The 22,777-nt window shown below is 40.9% G+C and overlaps 1 protein-coding gene across 17 annotated transcripts in view; it reads left to right on the plus strand.

Moving 5' to 3' along the window:
• Window positions 1–22,777, plus strand: part of LOC138761675 (double-stranded RNA-specific editase 1-like) — a 400,374-nt gene that overhangs the window by 187,196 nt on the left and 190,401 nt on the right. The gene's annotated exons all lie outside the window — the stretch shown is intronic.

The raw sequence follows: 22,777 nt of genomic DNA on the forward strand, positions 1-22,777 counted from the left end.
TGAAATGATTAATCAGATAGCGCAATACAAAGTGTACTCCACTATCGACCTCAAAACAGCTTATCACCAATTCCCCATTAAGAAAAGGGAACGGCCCTATATGGGGTTATACCAGTTTAAAAGGGTACCTTTTGGGGTCACTAATGGTGTGTCCGTGTTTCAGAAGGAAATGGATAAAATTGTTAGGACGTATGAGTTTCAGGGTACATTTCCCTATCTGGATTACGTCATTATGTGTGGGAAAACACAGGCTGAGCACGACAACAACTTAAAGAAATTTTTAGCAACAGCTAAAGAACTCAACATTGCATTTAACGAGGACAAATGTGTGTTCAACGCGACAGAGCTACCCATTCTGGTCTGCATTGTCCACAACGGCGAAATCCGCCCCGACCCAGAAAGAATGGCCCTCCCCTTAAGAAGTTACCATCCCAGATGTATGGGATTCTTTTCCTACTACTGCAAATGGGTTCGGGACTACACCACAAAGGAAGTTTGTTTGACACTAAATCTTTTCCTCTCTCTCCAATGGCCTTGAAGGATTTCGAGATAATTAAAGCTGATATTGCCAAAGCTGCACTCTTGTCCATTGACGAGGATGTCCCATTCCAAGTGGAAATTGATGCCTCAGATTGTGCCTTGGCAGGGACACTTAATCAAAAGGGCAGACCTGTGGCATTCTTTTCCCGCACGTAACGCGGACCTGAACTTAAACATCCTGCCTTTGTAAAAGAAGCCCAGGCTATTATTGAAGCAGTTCGCTACTGGAGACACTTTCTAGCTGGCAGAAAATTTACTCTTGTCACTGATTAGAAATCTGTAGCCTACATGTTCAGTACTAAACACAAAAGTAAAATCAAGAACGATGAGATGGCACGCTGGCAATTGAACTCTCAACTTGTAATTATGAGATCCAGTACAGACCGGGCAGGTTAAATGATTCCTCTGACGCATTGTCATGAACTGCTGCCGGTGCTCAGCTTGAGGGGCTAAAAGAGATTCATAGCAGACTATGCCACCCAAGGGTCATGAGATTCTTCCACTCTACATAAGGGCTAACTCTCTGGAAGAAGTCAGCAAACTGACTAAAAGCTGTCCTCTTTGTGCAGAATGCAAACCGCAATACTTCAAAGCTCCGGAGGCCACTCTCATCAAGGCAACCCAACCTTTTGAGAGGATTAGATTAGATTAGGGGTGTCAAACTCAAATTCACAGAGGGCCAAAATTAAAAACTTGGACTAAGTTGAGGGCCGAACTAAATATTTATTGAAAAGTTTCAACAACATCTGCATGTTTTCTCTTCTTTCAACATATGTAATGTTAAACTTTAGGATATAACTTTAGGAGGATAATGTTACAGGTCAGGAGTAGGTAGCTCAAGTTCACCCTTTGCTTGACCTGAGGGAAACATATTTGGTCCCTGTGGATATGTAGTCAGCATTCACAGGCTGTGTCCATTTTGGCCTGCATCAGGACTCAGCATTTCCTGCTCACTCCTCAGGCTCTAGGTCTCTATTCACCCTCGACCCACCATCCCTCTACCTGACCAGTCCTTTACCCAACCTCTACTCACTCTTCACTCCACTCGCTCTGCCTCTACCCACCCCATCCTATAGACACCCCTCTACTGCCTCTCCCCTCAACCTGTTCCTCCCTCTACCCGTCTCTCACCCTCTAATCACCCCTCCCCTACTCGCCCTGCCCCTCCCCTTTTACCTCTTCCCTATCCACCCCTCCTTCTACTCATCTCTCCCTCTAACTGCCCCTCGCACCACCATAACTTCCCCTGCCCATTACTCCTCACCTACACCCTCTGCCCACCCCTGCTTACCCACCCACTCAGGCCCAGCGCGCTGCCGATCAGCCTTTGGGGACAGCCACCATCTCTCTCTTCACGTGCAGGGCCGAACCTGCCGTCCCTGGGGTCCGCGCGGGTGCAAGCGCTGAGGGCCGTCCGGTGCCAGTCACGTGGGGCTCGCGCTGCCCGGGGGCCGTGTGCAGCCTGCCATGTCCGTGCGCCGACAGGCAATCACAGGCGCTCGCCCATCCGCCGCACCGCTCGACAGGTGGGAGAAGTGATTGGTTGTGCGGGGAGCCTTCCAACTGGCTTGCCGGCTGATGACATCGACAGACTTCTCGTGTTACAATTTCTCGTGTTACAATGGGGAAGGATGTGCAATGAAGGGGGAGGATGGTGGGGGTGACATTACCAAAAAACAGCATCGGCTCTCGCTGCAGGGCGGGCCACCTCTAATACATTTTTGAAATGATCTTGCGGGCCAAATATAATTATATCGCGGGCCAGAGTTTGACATGTGTGGCTTAGATTTTAATGGGCCTTTACCTTCCAACAACAAAAATGTATATTTCCTTACTGTAATTGATGAATATTCCAGGTTTCCCTTTGTGATACCCTGTCCTGACATCTCATCAGCGTTTGTCATTAAGTCACTTGACAGAATTTTCAGCATTTTTGGTTTTTCCAATTACATTCATACCGATAGGGGCTCAGCATTCATGAGCGCTGAACTGCGGCGAGCCCTTCTACGAAAGGGGATGCCAGCCGTATCACGAGCTACAACCCGCAGGGCAATGGGCAGGTTGAAAGGGCTATTGCTACAGTCAGGAAGACTGTTAATCTTGCTTTAAAAACACATGGTTACCCTGTTACCCAGTGGCAGGAAGTGCTGCCTGAGGCACAACATTCTATTCGGTCTTTATTTTTTTACTGCAACAAATCAAACATCTCATGAACGTATGTTTGCCTTTCCTAAGAAATCAGGAACTGTGATGGACTGGCCAGCCTATTTATCTGAGCCTGGAACTGTGCTGCTGAAGTGCCATGCTCGGGCACGTAAAACAGACCCCCAGTCCAACCAGTTCAGCTACTGCATACTAACCCCAACTACGCTCGTTAAATTCCCAGACGGGAGTACTGACACTGTACCCCTAAGAGATCTGGCCTCGCCTGGTTCGCCCCTTCCTCGCCACCCGACTCAGAGTGAGCCTGAGAGATTGGACTCGCCCCCCCCCCCCCCCAGCCTGTGACCCCAAGTAAGCTTTCAGATGGCCATGCTGTGGCTCCACTGCCTCACGCTGGCTATTCTGGAGTGGGTCCAGAAGTCAGTCCTTCCCATACTACAGACCCAGGACCTGTACCAGTTCCCAAGGTTGCAAAGGAGCCACCTGTTTTGAGAAGAAGCACCAGAATTCGTAAACAATCTGATTGACTGACATATTCATAAAACATCTCATTATATTTTGATTGCATGCTAGATACTGGAGTATTTTGGCTGTTAGAGTATCTCAAGGCCAAACATAGTATTCATGTATCACTTGTTTCAGTCTTTCCTAGCAGCTGTCCTTTTGATTTTAACCTTTCTTCTGCCGGGGGGGAGACTGAGGTGAATGTCTGTCAAGCTGCCTGTCTCCCCTCTGCCGAGGCTTGCTGTACTAACATTGGCTGTGCATTATCTCTACTGTTAAGGACACTCCCCTTGGAAATAACTATATATGCACCTATTGTCTTTTATTATTGTACCATGAGTTTCTGTTAATAAAAGCCATGATTATTGTTTGACCACATCGTCTTTGTCTACTTCATCAACTGGCACTTCAAGTTCAGCCTTTATAATGCAACATTTTCAATTCATTGATAGATCAAAGCTCACCCCAACGAAACAACCATCGTGGTTTAATTTTGTGTATGGAAAATAAATGCTGATGTGCTTTGCATTTCTAAAGGATTGGAAGTTTTATGCTGAAATACATGCTGATCATGCTTGAAATATCTATTTGGTTGCAAGCCATTTTGGAACTTCCGAGATAGTTGAGTGAGTTATAAAAATGTGTCTTTATACTTTTGTAACTACTCCCCTTCTATGTGCATTTGACTGTGCAGTTGAAGTTTACCATGATATTTGTGCATCAAAGGTAAGTACTCAGCTCTGCATTGAATATTTATAAAGGTTAAAATGTGCAAATATGTAAATTAAAAGGAAAACTAATCACTGCAAGTTTAGAGATCTGATTGTTCACACCTAAAGCAATAGATTTTACATTCAACCAACTTTCTGTCCAGCCACACAGGCAAACCTTGTGTTATGGGGGAGGGGAGATATTTGTAGAAAATGGGTCATTGCAATTTTTTTTGAAATGTGAAGCTGTATCAGTTTGGAAAAAAAATTGTGCTGCTTTATTTACTTTGAATTCCCCATAAAAATTACATGAGAGTGCATGTTATTGTTTCACCAAATTCTCAGTTGAAATTTGTAAATTCATTATGATTAAGGGAGAATTTCCATAATTCGAACAGTTTTCATGCTGGGGTCGCCTGTATTTCTTATTTCAAAGATTTGTTTGAATTCTAACTAATTGCAAGTTTGTTTCATTTTGAGAAACAAAATCTTTTTTTTAATTTTGGGGGCACACAGTTTACATTATTCTTTTTTCTCATTTTCTCTTCTTCCTTAATCTGAGCCTTGTCTCAATGTCAGAATGTTATTCCAGATGTCGGTTGCCTTCTGCTCCCTTGCATGTGAGGTCTTGCAGTTTATTTCACTGGCAGCTGCGGTCAACCCTGTCTGCTTATATGATTTTGGCAAAATTCATGAATTGAATACTGAGTGGAAGCAAAAACTTTATTTTAAACCCCACCCCCAGACATAGATTTAGAATTCTAGTTGCCTCTTAACACTCTCCTTGCAGGTCAACAACCCTTGTACAACTATGACTTGATTATTCTTCTAAATTGTAAAATTATTCAAAGGACAATATAATTAAAAATGTTATTGGCTTGAGGCAGTATTTTGTACAGATTTTGCCTGGAGTGTTGTAGTTGTGTGATAAGGGAAAGGAGAAGAGCTGGGGAAGAACTAAAGGCTGAGTCGAGGAGTAGACAGCCTTTATGAAGCCAGGGCAAGAGGATGAGGATACGAGTTGGCATAAAGGGAAGTTGTTGAAAATCCTAGGCTGTCTAATCAATATGCAAAGGGGAGCTTCTGAAGGGTCTTGTCTCCCAAATTTGGGGGAAGAGTACAATATGGGGGAAGATGGCATGAATATATTGGCCTGAAGAGCTTGTTACCATGTTGGGAAACTGGCCCCTTTCACACAGCCATTAAAAGACAGGAATTAACTGTCTTTTAACTGCTTCACCTACCACACAACAAAGGTGGAATGGGCATCATTTTCATCCTATGGCTGATACAACCAAGGTAGGTAGTATCAGAGCCTATGTGCCTTGCAACGGCTTCTGTCGAAAAGGGTTTACACAGGACACCGGCGCTGTCATGCTACAGGTCCTGCAGGTTCTGGGATGCTGGCTTGCTTCTGTAAAAGGTCGCACTGACCCAGCATTTCTTGGTTCATTGTGAACGACCCAAGCTGCCTTTTTTAAAAATATTTTATTTTTGTTTTTTTTCTCAGAAAATATACATAGTGACTCTTTAAATATTCAATATATTAAACTTTTTCTCACAAATGCAACAAAAAAAACCAAAACAGTCCCTTCTCGGCCCCCCCCCTCCCGATACATGCACTGTCAGAGCTTACATATATTTTAAGTATATAGAGTACAGTTGGGCATATTGTTTTTGTAGATATAATAGTTACTTTTATACCTTTTTTTGTTCCTTTTTATAACTGTATCTGGGTCCCTATGTAGTCCTTATTTGGCTGTTAAACCTTTACAAAAGTGTCATATTTATTCTTTAAGTTGTATGTGATTTTTTTTTCCATTGGTATACAGCTGTTCATTCTCGCACTCCATCATACTATAAGTAGAGGGGAATCACACTTCCAAGTGATCGCGATACATTTTTTTTGTTAATCACATGGTAAATGAGATTTGATATTTGGTCAATTTGTCATTCATTTCCATGAAATTACTTAATAGATACAGCTCCGAGTCACCCGTGAAGGCCACTCCTGTTATCCTGGTTAACTTTTCTGCGATTTCTTGGCAAAATGGTCAAGTTGCCTTTAAAGACAGGTTGTTCTCATGCCAATTAAGTGAGTTTTCTGTGTAAAAGGCCTTATGATTTTACGACTGGAAAATATTGACCAATCTGATGAATATCATTTCAAATTTAAAATAGAAAGACATTGTGCAAAATTAGTAGCTGCATATGGTGTTGAATAAAACCTCAATGTATTTCTCAGTGAAATTAGGCCCATTTTAAAAGTTTTTGATTCATGAAGTCAGAGACACAGAGCACAAAATGAACCCTTTATTCCACATGCGCAACGACTATCAAATAGTATTCCCATTTTGGGTTGAGTTGGCATTTTTGCTTCCTGACAGGATTCACAAGTCAATATTAAATAAATTAAAAACAAAAAGAACTGAAAATATTCCCAAGAAATTGACATTGCAGGTTGATGACTTATCATCAAGCTCATGAGTCATTGAGTATAGTTGAGTCTCCAGTTCATGAGTGGTTTGAATATAGAATGCACTTCAGGGATCAAATTCTGTGATCTTTACATAACTCCAGCCCCACAGCAATAGAGTTGACTGGTAATTTTCTTTTGAAATAGCCTAGCAAGCCACTGAGTTGTACTATGGTTGCTGTGTTAAAAGGAAAAATTAATTAAAAAAAAAATCATTCAGGACACCAGAAATCAAATGTGGTGAAGTGACCTTGCCAAGTTCTGTCTAAATTGGGAAGTTGTCTCACAGATTAGTCAAGTGACGGCCTGACATACTGACATACTTGTAGTCACAGAATCATAACTTGGCTGGACTCTTTAGAATTCAGGAGTGAGTATGTCTTCATGCAGTGGCAGAACGAATGATGTTTTCAGTAGTGGAAGAATCTTGGACCAAAGGGCACAGCCTCAGAATGAAAGGAAATCCCTTAAGAACAGAGATGAGAAGTTGTTTAAGCCAGAGTGGTGAATCAGTAGAATTTGTTGCCACATATCGTTGTGAAGGCTAAGTCATTGGTGCAATGCAGATAAGATTGGTAGCCACGGGAATTAAGACAAATGTGACCAAGGAAACCTGAATACCAACTGCCATTCTCCCTCAGCTGATGAAACAAACACTTTTTCGAGCTGAGGGACTGAAAGTTGTCTGGTCACCTGATGTAATATGGATTGGGGACCTCAGCATCCATCATGAAAAGTAGCTGACTATATGCCTGACCTGAAGCCATAGCTGCTAGACCAGACCTTTGGCAAACACCAAACCAACATGAAAAACACAAGTTCCTTTTGAACACATTGGTTAACCTATTGCCTGTTTTAACACCATTGGGACTGCCACACAAAAGTTGCTGGAGAAATGCAGCGAGTCAGGCAGCATCCATGGAATGCAAGAGAGAGTCAATATTTTGGCTCGAACTCTTCATCAGGAATACCAAGAAATGGGCAGAAGCCTGAATAAAAGGATGGTGGGTTGGGAGGGGGAGATGCACCGGCTTGCAGCTGATTGGTGAATTAAGGGGGAAGCAATGGGGTTAGGAGTTGATGGGATAAGATAGGACTTCAAGAACTGAGTTACAGGGAAAAGTTAAACAGGTTTGGACTATTTTCCCTGGAGCGAAGAAGAATGAGGGGAGATTTGATGGGGTTATTTAAAATTATGAGGGGTATTGACATAATAAATGTAGGTAAGTGTTTTCCCCTAAGGATAGGTGAGATACAAACCAGACGACATTGGTTAAGGCTGAAAGCGAAAAGGATTAGGGAGAACATTAGGGGGAACTTCTTCTCACAGAGAGTGGTGGGCATATGGAACAAGTGACCAGCTGAAGCAGTGAATGCGGTCTCAATTTTAACATTGAAGAACAATTTAGACAGATACAGAGATGGGAGAGGTATGGAGAGCTATGGACTGGGTGCAGGTCAGTGGGACTAGGCATGAAAAATAGTTTGCCATAGACTAGAAGGGCCAAAAAGCCTGTTTCTGTACTATAATATTGTGTGGTTCTTTGGTTCCAATAAACAAAGGGTCGAGGAAGATGCAGTCTGATAGAAGGAAGGAAGGGGTTGGGGAGCTAGAAGAAAAGTGTGGATAATGGGGAGATAGAGAGGGTGGGAAAGGGGAAGAAGGAAAAGAGGAATGCCGCTGGAGAGATATGGGAAGGGGCAGGGGAGGGGGGGTGGTTGAAAAAACAAGGGTGGGGGGGGGGGTTTCCCAAAGTTGGAGCTCGATTTTGATGTCATTTGGATGGAGACTGCTAAGATGGGAGATCTGCATCACAATGGATGGAGCAAAGGTCTCAATGAAGCGATCCTCCAATCTGTGTTCTGTTTCTCTGATGTATTAGAGGTCGCTAGTAAATGATCTACAGGTCCTGTTGCTTCATTTTGGGGCTCTGAATGATGGTGAGGGAGGAGGTTTGAGTGGAACCTTGGTGCGGTCACAGAGATGTATACTCTGAAAGTCTGCAGAAATGATGATTGTCGTAAAAATACAGAAATGCTGGAGGGACTTGAGGAAGGGCTCAGGCCAGAAACACCGATTATATATCTTTACCTCCTAGGTACGCTGCAAGACCAACTGAGTTCCTCCAGCATTTTTGTTTTTATAGTGATAAGCGCCAAAGGGGTGATTAATGAGAAGAAATACATGGACCAGAGAGTCACCAAATGACCAATCCCTACGGAGGATCTTGGACATTTTGGCCTCCACAGTTTGGTATCCACAATTTGGCACTGGACATTTTGCAGCCTATAGTTTGGCACTGGACATTTTGGTGCAAACAATTGGATTTCACTACAATTTATTCACTTATTATACAAATAAAAACTTGTGTTCATGTGATTAATCATGTGATCATCACAATTTAAGTGTTTATCGAGTGATATGTAAAATTGTGTACTCTTTCAGTTGATGAACTTGTTTGTGTTTGAGTTGTCTCACGGTTCACTTGATGGTAACTTTGATGTCTTGGATCATCATCAGGTTTGTTTATATTTAGTGTGCTACTTCACCCTATAATGGCTAGCATTTTAACATTGAAAATAAGTGTAGGATTAGGCCATTTGGCCCCTCAAGCCTACACCACCATTCATTATGATCATGGCTGATCAGTACCTGGTTCCTGCCTTCTCCCCATACCCCCTAATCCCCTTGGCCACAAGGGCCAAATCTAACCTACACTTAAATATTGACAGGGAACCGGCCTCAACTATTTCCTGTGGCAAAGAATTCCACACATTTACCACTCTCTGAGAGAAGAAATTTTTTCTCATCTCAGTCCTAAAAAAATCCCCTTTATCCTTAAACTATGGCCCCTGGTTCTGTTTTTTTTCCCCCCAGCATTGGAAACAAAGTACGAGAGGCAAAGAGAAATTCACTCATAATGGTTATCTTTATATTTTTGTTAAGTGCAATAAAACAGATGATTTGATTGTGTTTTGGCAGTAAATAAATATGCATGCAAAGCACAAATCAATACAAAAAATGGTGAAATGATTTGTGAAATTGATCAACACAACTATGATTCCTATGCTGCAACAGTCAAAGTAGGTTAAAACCAATGTGAAGCACCGTGTTCGCAAAACTTAAGAATTTATTAACTTCTTGTTACTTCCATAATTCTTAATCAGTTTTTGGCAGATGTGTCACAGGCAGTCCAAGGAGCCATTTCACGTCCTGATTCCTTGAAAAGGACTATAAGAAAGGAGCGCAGTAAAATGTATCAGGCACCTCCTTATCCAACAAATTTGTTCGACCTAGAAATTCCAGCTAGTTTTAAGATCTATGAAACTTGTAACAGCAGTGAACCATTTCTACTCTGAGATCATGAGCTGTCTGATCGCAGGATTTTGACTTTTGGTAGGAAAAAGAGCTGTGAAGAAATCTTTGCAGATTCTGATGTCTGGTTTGCTGATGGAAGTTTTAATCTGGCCCCATCATTATTTTCACATGTATATGTAATATTGGGTAAAGAAAACATGGTGGAGTTCACCCTATTATTTATGCACTTCTTACTTGCAAATAAAGGGTAGCTTTGATGAGGCTGTTCAAACTTGTTAGAGCAATCTTGCCAAACATTGCCCTAAAAAGCATACAGTAGAGTGTGAATTTGAGCAAGCTGCCATGTTAGAAATGAAAAGCTTTTCCAGATTTCAGATTTATTGTCAGAATACATACAGGACATCACATATAATTCTGAGATTCCTTTTTCCTGTGGGCACAGCAGAATTACATTAATTGGTAGTGCAAAACATTAACTGCACACAGCATGAACATGTAAACAATCAAAAAAACTGTAAACAGATAATGAATACAAATAAATTGTGTAATACAGGGAGAGCAAAGAAAATCAATAAAGTGCACAAGTAAGTGTCCTTAAATTAATCCCTGATTAAGTTTGTTGTTGAGGAGATTCTGCTTTGTCGGTTTTTGGTTTCTGCAACCTGCAGAAAGTCATGAGCACCATTTTTTAGCTATCTTTTTTAGGTAATTCCATGGGTGGAGTTAAAAGGCTGGCTCTATCGATTGAATCATAATGTTCATAAGCATCTAAAGTGCATCGGAGCAAGTCAGCACGATAATAAGCATGCAGATTTCATACTCAAAGCTAAAATGATCCTCTCTCTTAGTTTTGTACCATTGAATGACATTGAAACTTGTGTTGATGCACTTGAAGACTTTTTGCCAGATGAACTCCAGGAACTCTTACATTGGTTTGAAGATAATTATATTGGACGGCCAAATAGAAATAGGCATGGAAGACACACAGCACTGTTTCCTATACATATTTGGAATCTTTATGAGAAAACCTTAAGTGGAGAGGATAAAACTAACAACTGTGAGGAGGCAGCTTACAGATGAATTTATGCGGAGCTAAGGATATACCATCCAACCATTTGGAAGTTCTTAATAGTATAAGGAAAGTTCAAAGGGGAAGGGATAGTTATTATGAATAACTTGTAGCTGGCCACTCCCCACAGTGTAAGATGAATAAATATTTATGTGCAGAACAAAGAATCCTAAAAATAGAGTCTTCATATGGAGAGAAAGAACCTTCAGAGTATTTGCAAGGCCTTGGCCATAATTTTGACTTAATCGATTAATTTTGTCAATAAACAACTTTCATAAAATTAATGAGTGATACTTTTTAAATAAACAATTTTGAATAAAATTAATTCAATCATTATTTTGGTTCATGCCAAAATGTTCAATTCCGCCTTACGGAATGTGGAGATGGGGGAAGATGTGTCTGGTGATTGGATCCTGTTGGAGGTGACAGAAATTGTGGAGAATAATATTGAATGTGGAGATTGGTGGAGTGGTAGGTGAGGGTGATGGGAACCTTATTTCTGTTATGTCAGAGGGGATGGGGCAAGAGCACATGTGTGGGAAATGGAATAGATGGAGGTGAGGGCTGAATTGATAGCAGTGGGGAGAAACCACATGTACTGAAGAAGGAGGACATCACATGTCCTGAAATGAAAAGCCTTGTCATAGGAACAAATTTGAAAAACATGAAGAACTGGGAGAAAGGAATTTCCGGTACTTACTACAGGACCCCACCACCAGACTCATTTTTCCTTCTCCTCCCCTATCAGCCTTCCTTTGGGACAGCTCCTTTTGTGAATCCCTTGTGCACTCTTCCCTCCCCACCCATCGCCCCCCCTTCCCCCATCACCTTCTATTCTGGTGGCAGAGGTGTCATACCTGCACCCACACTTCCTCCCTCACCATGGTCTGAGGTCCCAAACAGACCTTTCATGTGAAGCAACACTTCACCTGTACCTCCAATTTTGAACCCATTTACTGCATCCAGTGCCCCCTCTGTGGCCTTCTCTACATTGGAGAGACCGGTTGCAGATTAGAAGATTGCTTCTCCCAGCACCTCCTCTCCATCTGCAACAAAGGTGACCTACCCGTAGCTAATTCTGAGTCACACTCTCAATCTCACATGTCTGTCCATGGCCTTTCACACTACCCCACCCTGACCACCCACAGATTGGAGGAATAACACCTCATTTTTCGTCTCGGCACTCTCCAACCCCAGGGCATGAACATTGAGTTCACTGTGTTCCACTAATCAGCTTGCCTTTTCCCCCCTCCCCCCCCAACTAGTTATTCTAGTTCCTACTTACTTTCTCTCTCCACCTAGCCTAGACTCCTTCCCCCCCATGATGTTTCTCCCCCCTCTCCACCTATCATCTCCTACCTTCACCACCCCCTTCCCCCTTTTGTTCAAACATCATGTTCCCCCATTCCTTGATGAAGGGATCAAGCCTGAAGCATAGGTGAAGTATTTTTAACTTTGCTACATAAAGTCACCTGCTGAGTAGCTCCAGCATTTGTGTGTTTTTGTCATCTTCAAAAGCCTAATTGCCTATCTTGGACATTCAGTTGTTTACCATCATCAAGTCTCACACCATTAATGTTCTCGTCACTTGTGACCAGAAGCTCAACTGGAAATGCCACATAATTTGAGAACTGTAGTAGTTGGATATCCTCTAGTGAGTAACTCATCCCCTCCAACCCTAAAAATCCTTCCATCATTTATACAGTTAAGGTACTTTGCACGAATGGGTGAATGCAATTTGAATAAAGCTTGAGAAATTCAACACCATTTTGGACAATGCATAATCCTGCAAAGCACCTAATAATTCATTTCCTCTACCCCATCACACTGTGGCTGATATATATTCTTTATCTGCAATATGTACGTTCTGGATGTTGAGGATGGAGCGGAGACAATGCTGGTGGAAGCGTTCTAGGAGCTTCTCCGCTCCATCCTCAACATCCATTGGAGCGCTTACACCCCTAACGTCGAAGTACTCGAGATGGCAGAGGTCGACAGCATCGAGTCCACGCTGCTGAAGATCCAGCTGCGCTGGATGGGTCACGTCTCCAGAATGGAGGACCATCGCCTTCCCAAGATCGTGTTATATGGCGAGCTCTCCACTGGCCACCGTGACAGAGGTGCACCAAAGAAAAGGTACAAGGACTGCCTAAAGAAATCTCTTGGTGCCTGCCACATTGACCACCGCCAGTGGGCTGATAACGCCTCAAACCGTGCATCTTGGCGGGCAGCAACCTCCTTTGAAGAAGACCGCAGAGCCCACCTCACTGACAAAAGGCAAAGGAGGAAAAACCCAACACCCAACCCCAACCAACCAATTTTCCCTTGCAACCGCTGCAATCGTGTCTGCCTGTCCCGCATCGGACTTGTCAGCCACAAACGAGCCTGCAGCTGACGTGGACTTTTTACCCCCTCCATAAATCTTCGTCCGCGAAGCCAAGCCAAAGAAGAAAGAAGATGTACTGCATTTAGTCACAGATAACTGATGGTGCCTCACAATGCTGTGACAATCTCTTCAGTGTCACAATAAATGTGGATTTGTAAATAATCCTGTTGTTTCTTCATCATAGTTAGGTGTTAATCCTGGAATTCTTTATCCAATACTATGGTCAACACTCTCCCCTTTCTCGTTCTCTGTGTCTCCATCTCAAGACTCTTAACTTTTCTACAGAAAACCCACCAACCCCCATAATTAGCTCGATGACATTGCTTCACAACCTGTCCCCTGTAAGATAATCTATTTCTTTCTCTTAGTTCCTTCATTTCCGTCACATCTGCTCCTAGGATGCGGTCTTCCATTCCAGATCATCTGAGATGTCTTCCTTCTTTAAAAAAAAGTGGCTTCCCCATCAACTCAACCCTGACCTGCATCTCCTCCATTTCTCATATCTGGCCTCGCACCCCCTCCTCCCCTCGAGTCAAAAGGACTGGATTCCTCTCGTTCTCATCTCCCACCCCACCATCCTCAGCATCTAACACATGAACCTCCACAATTTTCGTCACCTACAACATGATCCTACCACCAAACACTTCTCCTCTTCTCCCCTCTTTGCCTTCTGCAGGGACCAGGGACCACTCCCTTTGTGACCGCTCATCCTTTCCCACTAATTACCCTCTTGGTACACAAGTCCTGTAAACACCGGAATTGCTACATCTGGTGCTCTTGTTGTGGCCTTATCTATGGCTGTCAAGGGAAGTCAAAGCCAACATAAAAGCAAAAGAAAGAGCAGGCAAGGAAGCAAATATTCATGGGAAAGCAGAGGATTGGGAAGCTTTTAAAAACTTTGAGGTAACTAAAAATACTCGTAAGGAAGAAAAAGATGAGTGTGAAATTAAGCTAGCAAATAGTATCAGAGAGGATATGAAAAGCTTCTTTAAATATTGTATATTTTGGCATATGTCAACCCCTTTTTGCAGCATCATTTTAAGGGTTTTATGGTATAAGTAGACCCCCATTTTCTGGCTGCTTGAGGTGCCCCATTGATGTTATATATGTCGACCCCCAAAGCTTGCACAAATGCCTAAAATGGGCTATTGACTGGCGTATACGTCGAGCTTCTCCCCCCCCCCCCCCCCCCCCGCACCAAAGAGATCGCTCATATTTACCTGCTGGCTGTTGGCAAGAGGTGATTGCTATCATGGATGCTCCATAGATGCAACGTAGCATACAACAAAAATATGAAGCAAGCTTTAAGTTGAAAGTGATAGAAATGGCCAAGAAAACCCACAACTATGATACTGCAAGAAAATTTGATGTCCATGAGAAGTTGGTAAGAGATTGGAGGAAGAAAGAAGAGACTTTAAAAAAAATACCAAAAGGGCAATATTCTTTGAGAAAAGGAATCACTTGTTGGCCAGAGCTTGAAAATCACATTGAAGAATGGTTACGTGAATAGAAGTAAGATTGCTACATAGTCACCCGAAATAAAATAAGAACATTTGCACTGGAGTGGGCCAAGTTGCACCCAGACCTCAGTGATGATCTTGAGGCTACAGTCGGCTGGTGCAATCATTTCATGACTAGGAAAAATCTGGTATTATGAAAAAAAAATTGCACAGAAACTACCAAAAAATCTTGATCATAAAATTGTAAGTTTTCACCAGTTTATTATACGGAACCAGCTTTGCGGACGAAGATTTATGGAGGGGTGTGTCCACGTCTGCTGCAGGCTCGTTGGTGACTGACAAGTCTGATGCGGGACAGGCAGGCACGGTTGCAGCGGTTGCAAGGGAAAATTGGTTGGTTGGGTGTTGGGTTTTTCCTCCTTTGTCGATGGCATAGGGATTACTTAAAGCGGTATGTGAGGGGAAAGAAAAAGGTTGAAAACCACTGACTTAGTTATGGAGAATGGACAGAGAAGTGGCAAATGAAATACAATGTTGGAAAGTGTATGGTCATGCACTTTGGTAGAAAAAATAAATGGGGATATAATTGAAAATACCCATATGCAAAGGGTTCTGGGAGACATCTTGCAGGTCAAAAAGAACTTGCAGGTTCTTTTTTGAAAACTTTATGTATAGTCAATAATAGATAATACAATCAAGTACAATGTAATACATATTTTAATCCCATAAAACCCCCCTCTCCCTATCCCCCAACCCACCCCACCCCATCACCCTACTAGTGTACCCCCCCCACCAAAAAAAAGAAAGAAAAGATGGAGGAGAATAATTAAAACAATATTTTTAGATATGTGTCATGGTTTGGGACCACACCACCCATGTATGGGAAAATATTTTAACAATTAATATGCATCCAATCCATGTACAGGCTCCAAATTTTAACTAAAAAAGGATAATTATTTCATAAATTATATGTTATCCTCTCTAAAGGAATACATGACCTCATCTCCACATGCCATCGTTGAATATTCAATTGAATCTCATTCTTCCATGTAACTGCAAGACATTTCCTAGCTACTACTAAAGTCATCCTCAAAAAAGCAATTTGGGATTTATCTAATTTCAACTCTAAACACAATGATTTAATATTACTCAATAAAAATATCATAGGGTCTAATGTAATTTTAAATTTAAACATAATTTCCAAAAATTCTTTAATTTTATTCCAAAAGAGTTTAACTGTCTCACATAGCCAAACTGAATGTAAGAAGGTTCCTCCTTATGACATCTAAAACATGAATCTGAAGTGATGTATTTAAATTTCTTTAATTTGTTAGGAGTTAAATATAAATTGATAAATAAAATTATAGCGAACCAATTTATATCTCACATTCACAATCTTAGTCATATTATCTTCACATATCAACATCCACTCTTCCGGGGGTATAGTTATCCCCAAATCTTTCTCCCATTTCACTCTATTCTTATCTACATCTGGCTTGGGAGTTTTAGCCTGCAATAAGTTGTACATATTCGATATGAAACCATTCCTAGTACCATCAGTAATTAAACTCTCAAATTTATATTTTCTCAGAAGACATGAGGTACACCCAAAGTTTTCTAACAATAAAGCTTTAACGATGATAAGTTTTAAAAAAAAGTACTCAAAGGTACATCATATTTTTTTCTCATTCTTTGAAAAGAAATAAAATGTCCTGCCTCATTAACAATCTTCTACCAATTTCACTCCTTTTTGTTCCCATAACTTCAGTAATTGATTATTAACAGTAAATGGTAAAAGTGTATTTTGAAATAAAGGTGTCTTAGCTGAGACTTTACCTTCAGTGCCTAACTGTTCATTCTTATTTATCCATAACTCAAGCAGATGCTTCAATACCGGTAAGTTATAAATATATAATCACTGAGAATTCCATCGATAAATAAATTGATCCATCCTCTTTTCACCAATCTGAGATAATTCAATAGTGGCCCAAACCAAAGGAGTATCCACTTGAAACATTCTATTTATAAATTTTAATTGAGCCGATTCATGGTAGTGTTGAAGGTTAGGTAGTTGTAGACCATCCGATGCATATTTCCATGTAAATTTTTGTAATGTAACTCGCCATTTTGTCTTCCACAAAAATTTTTCTTATCAAGGAGTTAATAACCTTAAAAAATTTATAAGATATCTTGCATGGAATAGATTGAAACAAATATTGAATTTGAGGAAAAATATTCATCTTGATACAATTCACCCATCCTATTAACGCTATTGGTAAGTCCTTCCACCTATTCAAATCATCTTTAATTCTAGTCAATAATGGTAAATAATTCAATGTAAATAAATGATCATGATTGTTATCAATAATAATAGCCAAATATTTAATACAATCAGACCATCTAAACTTCATAATATGTCTACATGATGAATAATCCACCTCCGCCATAGGCATAATTTCACCTTATAACCAGATAACATTCCATACTGTTGCAAACATTCATGTAAGGTCTCCAAAGACTAAAGGATGAGTTAAATATATCAACATGTCATCTGCAAACAAATTTATCTTGTATTCATTAGAATTCACCTTAATACCTGTTATTGCATTATCTTGCCTGATCATCTGCGCCAAAGGTTCAATAGCCAATGCAAACAGAGCTCGTGACAAAAGTCAACCCTGTCTAGTTGATCTAGTTAATATAAAAGGTGAAAATATCTGTCTATTCGTCACCACTCTCGCAGTAGGACTTTTATATAAAGCCTTAACCCAACTAATAACAAGAGGCTCAAATTTAAATTTTTCCAGAACCTTAAACAAAAAGCCCCACTCAACTCTATCAAAGGCCTTTTCGGTATACAAAGAAATTACCATCGATAGGTTGGGTTGCTGCCATGAAGAATTAATCAAAGAAATCAATTTTACTACATTACCTGCTGAATAATGGTTCTTAATAAAACCTGCTTGATCCATATGAACTAAATCGGATAAACATTTTGCTAGTCCCTTAGCCAGAACCTTGGCTACTATCTTATAATCCACATTTAACAAAGAAATAGGTCTATATGATCCCACATTCAAGGGATCCCTACCCTTAGGAATCAAGGTAATAATTGCTTAGAAAAAAAGTTTGGTAAAGAATCAACTTTAGCCACCTGGTCTAAAACATCCATCAACAAGGGAACTAACAAATCTTGAAACTCCTTATAAAATTCAGAAGTAAACCCATCGTCACCAGGGGATTTACCACTTGGTATATTTCGGAGAGCCTCTGCTAATTCACTGACAGTAATTCTGTAAAACCTCATTAGAACGCGGTAGTTGGGGTCCAAGATTTAATACCACGTTACAGCCGAGTCATGGTACAGCTGCATGTATGTCATGATTCAGGAAGCAGGAAAACAGAAAACTGTGACTCAAACCCTATCATAAGACCTTTAAACTCCATATATTAACATACACATCCTATAAATGAGTCATAAGAGTCCATTTTTGAGTTTGTGGCTATTAGCCACTATTAGCCTGGCTCCTAAAATCAATGTTTGGGGTCCACAGACACCCGCGCTACAAGCGATTCTGTGGATTAACGAATCACATTCTAACAAGGTTTCACTGTACTAGTTTCTAAATCCTTTACATCCCTATCATTTAAAGTAGGCAGGTGAAGCAGGCAAATGCAAAGCCGACATTCATTTCAAGAGGAACAGAGTGCAGGGAATAAGAGCGGGGATGTGATGTTGTGGATTTATTAGGCACTGGTGAGACTTCACTTAGTGAGTTGTGAACAATTTTGGGCTCCTCATTTAAGAGAAGATGTGCTGACATTAGAGTGGGTTCAGAGGTCGTTTTCAAGGATGATCCCAGGAATGAAGGATTATTATATCCACTGTGTAATTGGATCCTGGATTTCCTCAATTCCAGATCACAATCAGGAAGGATTGGTAGGAACATCTCCTCCACAATCTTGGCTGAATGGTGCACTAGCAACAACCTCACACTCAATGTCACCAAAAACAAGGAGCTGATGTTATCTTCAGGAAGAGAAAACTAAAAGTGTACAATCGAGTGATCATTAGGGGATCAGAGATGGAGAGGGTGAGCAAATTTAAGTTCTTGGGAGTCACTATCTCAGGGGACCCAACATATTAATGGCATTGTGAAGAAAGCACGTCATCACCACTACTTCCTCAGGACTTTGCAAAGATTTGGTATGACATTGGAAACCCTGGAAAATTTCTACAGATGTGTGGTTGAAAGTGTTCTCTCTGGCTGCATCAAAGTCTGATATGGGAACACCAATACCCTTGAGCGTAAATACCAGGCAAAACCCTCTGCACCATCAAGAACACTGGAGAGCTGCAGCAATCATCAAGGATCCACATCCCCCAGCACATGCTCTGTTCTCACTGCTGCCATCAGGAAAGAGGGATAGGTGCCACAAGACAGGTACCACCAGGTTCATCCTCCACCATCAGACTCCCTAACAACAAATTCTAGCAGGGACTTATTTAAGGACTCTTACTTTTCCACTTTATTGATTTTGTTGTTGTTCTATATTTCATAGACAGTTTGTTTACATTTGTTTATTTGTTTACATGTGTACATTGAGCACAAGTTGCACTATCAAGAAGTGGTAATTCTGCCTCGCCTGCAGGAAAAAAGAATCTCATGATTGCATATGTTGTCATGTATGTACTCTGTCAATAAATCTGACCATGAGGAGCATTTGACAGCTCTTGGCCTATACTCGTTGGAATTTAGGAGAATGATGGGGGATGTTGAAAGCCATGTGGATTTAGAAAGGTTGTTTCCCATAGTGGGAGGATCTAGGACAAGAGGGCACAACTTCAGGATTGAAGGGTGCTTGCTCAGAACAGAGATGCAGAGGAATTTCTTTAGTGAAAGTGTGGTAAATGTGTAGAATTTGTTACCACTGGTGGTTGTGCAAGACAAGTCAATGGTGTATTTAAGGTAGATTAATAGGTTCTTGATTAACCTGGGTAGCAAAGGTTCAGGGGAGAAGGCTGTGCTGTGGGGCTGAGTGGGAAAGTGGATCAGCTCGTGATGAAATGGAGGGGCAGGCTCAATAGGCTGAATAGCCTATTTCTGCTCCTTTGTCTTCTGGTGGTTTTGTTTGTGGGCCTGTGCTGCTCCCTGGGCCCCTTCCCCCACTATTTTATTCAGGCACTTGCCTGGATTTTGCTCACACCTTGATGAGGCCCAAAACATTGATTACGTATCTTTGCTACATAAACAATGCTATGTGACTTGCTGAGTTTCTCCAGCATTTTTGTGTAAATTATTCTGGGAGTACGTTCATCTGAACAACAGCAGTGGAGCATTAAGGTCTCTGACCACCACCTTTTTAATAATTATTTAGGACAAATAATTAATAATGTCTTGCCAGGGAAGCTCACATTTTGTCAAACAAGAGGAAGTACCTGGAACTGTATTTTGTCGCATTACTTGTATGGCAGGCCTTAAACTGTTTTCAAGATATAAAAGCAAGGAGAAAACCATTTGGTTTTCAATGTTAACTTCAAGACAAATTAGCTTTAGATGTAGTGGGCTTATTGCTGAGAAATCTGTTTGTCTGGCTCTGAACTACAGTAGAACATTGCACGGTTTAGTCCCTGGTGCTCACATGGCATTTTGTTAGATTGCTTGAAACAGGATGTATCTAGAAAAGAGAGAAAATAGATGAAATATGCCTTAAGTTAACAATTGTAACATCACAAACAATGTGGAGATTAAGGAAGAGGAAGTGTTGGATCTTCTTTCAAACATGAAGATTGATAAGTCCCCAGGACCAGACGTGATATACCCAAGGTTGCTGTGGAAAATGAGGGAAGTTTTAGCTCGAGCAGTAGTTATGATCTTTGAGTCGTCTATGACTGAAGGGGAGGTGCAGGATGATTGGAGAATGGCAAATGTCGACCCCTTGTTTCAAAAATGTAATAAGGAGAATCCTGGGTATTGTTGATCTGTGAGTCTTAAACTATTGGAGAGCATTCTTAAAGATAAGATCTATGAGCATTTGGAGAAGTACAGTCTACTCAAGAATAGTCAACTTGACTGTGAAGGAAAGGTTGTGCCTCAAGATCCAAATTGAATTTTTTTGAGGGGGTGACGAAAGAAATTGAGGAATGTAGGGCGGTAGATGTGGTCTATATGGATTTTAGCAAGGCATTTGACCAGGTCCCCCATGAGAGACTCGTTCGGAAAGTCATGAGGCATGGGATTGATGGAACTTTGGCTGTGTGGATAAAAAAATTGGCTTGTAGGAAGAAAGCAGAGAGTGGTCATGGAAGGAAAGTACTCTGCCTGGATATCACTGACTAATGGAGTACCACAAGGATCTGTTCTGGGACCCCTGCTCTTGGTGATTTTTATAAATATCCAGGATGAGAAGGTGGAAGGATGAGTCATTAAGTTTGCGGAGGATACAAAGTTGGAGGAGTTGAGAATGGAGCTGAAGGTTGTCGAAGGTTGCAAGAGGATATAGACAGGATGCAGATTTATGCAGAGAAGTGGCAGATGGAGTTCAATCCATATAAGTGTGAGGTGATGCATTTTGGAAAGACAAACCAGAAGGCTGAGTACAGGGTTAATGTTTGGTTACTTCAGAGTGTGGATGAACAGAGGGTCCAAATCCATATATCCGCCGCACATGTTCATAGGATAGTTAAGAAGGCCTATAGGATGGTGGGCTTCATTAATACGGGGATTGAGTTCAAGAGTAGAGAGGTCATGTGGCAACTCTACAAATCTCTGTTAAGACCACACTTGAGTATTGTGTTCAGTTCTGGCTACCTTATTATAGGAAGCTTTGGAGAGGGTGCAGAGAAAATTTATTGGAATGTTACCTGGAATGGAAAATAAGTCTTATGGGACAAGGTTAGCAGAGCTAGGATTTTTCTTTTTGGAATGTGGAAGAATGAGAGGAGACTAAATAGAGGTCTACAAGATTATAAGAGGCATAGATAGGATGGACAGCCAGCGCCTGTTTCCTAGGGCAGGAATAGCGAACACTGGAGGACATGTGTACAAAGTGAAAGGGAAGGAAGTTTAGGGAGTCATAAGGGGTAAGTTTTTAATGCAGAGTTGCCTGGAATGCCTTGCCAGGGATGGTGATGGAGCCTGAAACATTAGAGGCATTGAAGAGACTCTAAGACAGGTACATGGATGGAAGAAAAATAGAGGGTTACAGAGTAGGGAGGGTTTAGTATTTTTTAAAAAAGGAATATGGGTCAGCACATCAAGGGCTGAATGGCCTGTACTGTGCTGTATGTTTAATAAACAAGGCTTTGTACAACTGAAGCACATCTTGCTATAGTTTGTGAAAAAGCCTCAGTCTTTGTAGCCTTTGTGATTGATTTTTCTACTTACATATGAGCTTTTAATCATAATTGTTTTCAACTCTCAAATCATCATGTTCCTCCACAATTTAGTTTCTCACCATTTACACAATATTTTCTTGAGTCCTCAGTTGATGACTTTTCTTTTACCCAAATTTGAACTTCATTTATAATTTTTAAAAATGCTGGAAAAGGTCAGCATGTCTGGAATCAAGCATGTCAAGTGCAACAGAGGTAAAAGTTTTAGGTTACAACCATTTTGATCCCAAGCCCTCGTGAGAAGTTGACATCTTTGAACAGAGAGAAAAGGAAAATCTGTATCCTGCTGTTGCAAACTCCAACTTGTGTCTGGAATTTTGGACGTTGCTCAAATTGGAAATTTCTACGTTGATTTTAAGGAAATATTGTCATATAATGTTCAAATGCAATGACAAAGATGATGACTTAATTGCCCAGTTAATATGGAACAAGCATAAGATCTTTGAAGCTGTCTTTTATCGATTAGTATTTCATTAAAAATTACAGCACAAATTAAAATGATATGCATAATCATTTTTAATGATTAATATTATGCATCACAAAGTTGAGTTGTGAGTTTTGAGATATCTAGTTTTGATTTTTATGCTCTGATGGACCTTGCCTGCTTTTTACGACAAACCTTTTTGTATATTTCTGCATAAATTTTGATGTCTAATGATGACTGCTTTCAACCTGAGGTAAAGATTCTTTAATTTCCTTGTTTGGATTTAAAGCATCTGAAGTTTTGCAGTTTCATATAATCATTTAACTGCAG

This window comes from Narcine bancroftii, chromosome 4, assembly GCF_036971445.1.
Source record: "Narcine bancroftii isolate sNarBan1 chromosome 4, sNarBan1.hap1, whole genome shotgun sequence".
NCBI lineage: Eukaryota > Metazoa > Chordata > Chondrichthyes > Torpediniformes > Narcinidae > Narcine > Narcine bancroftii.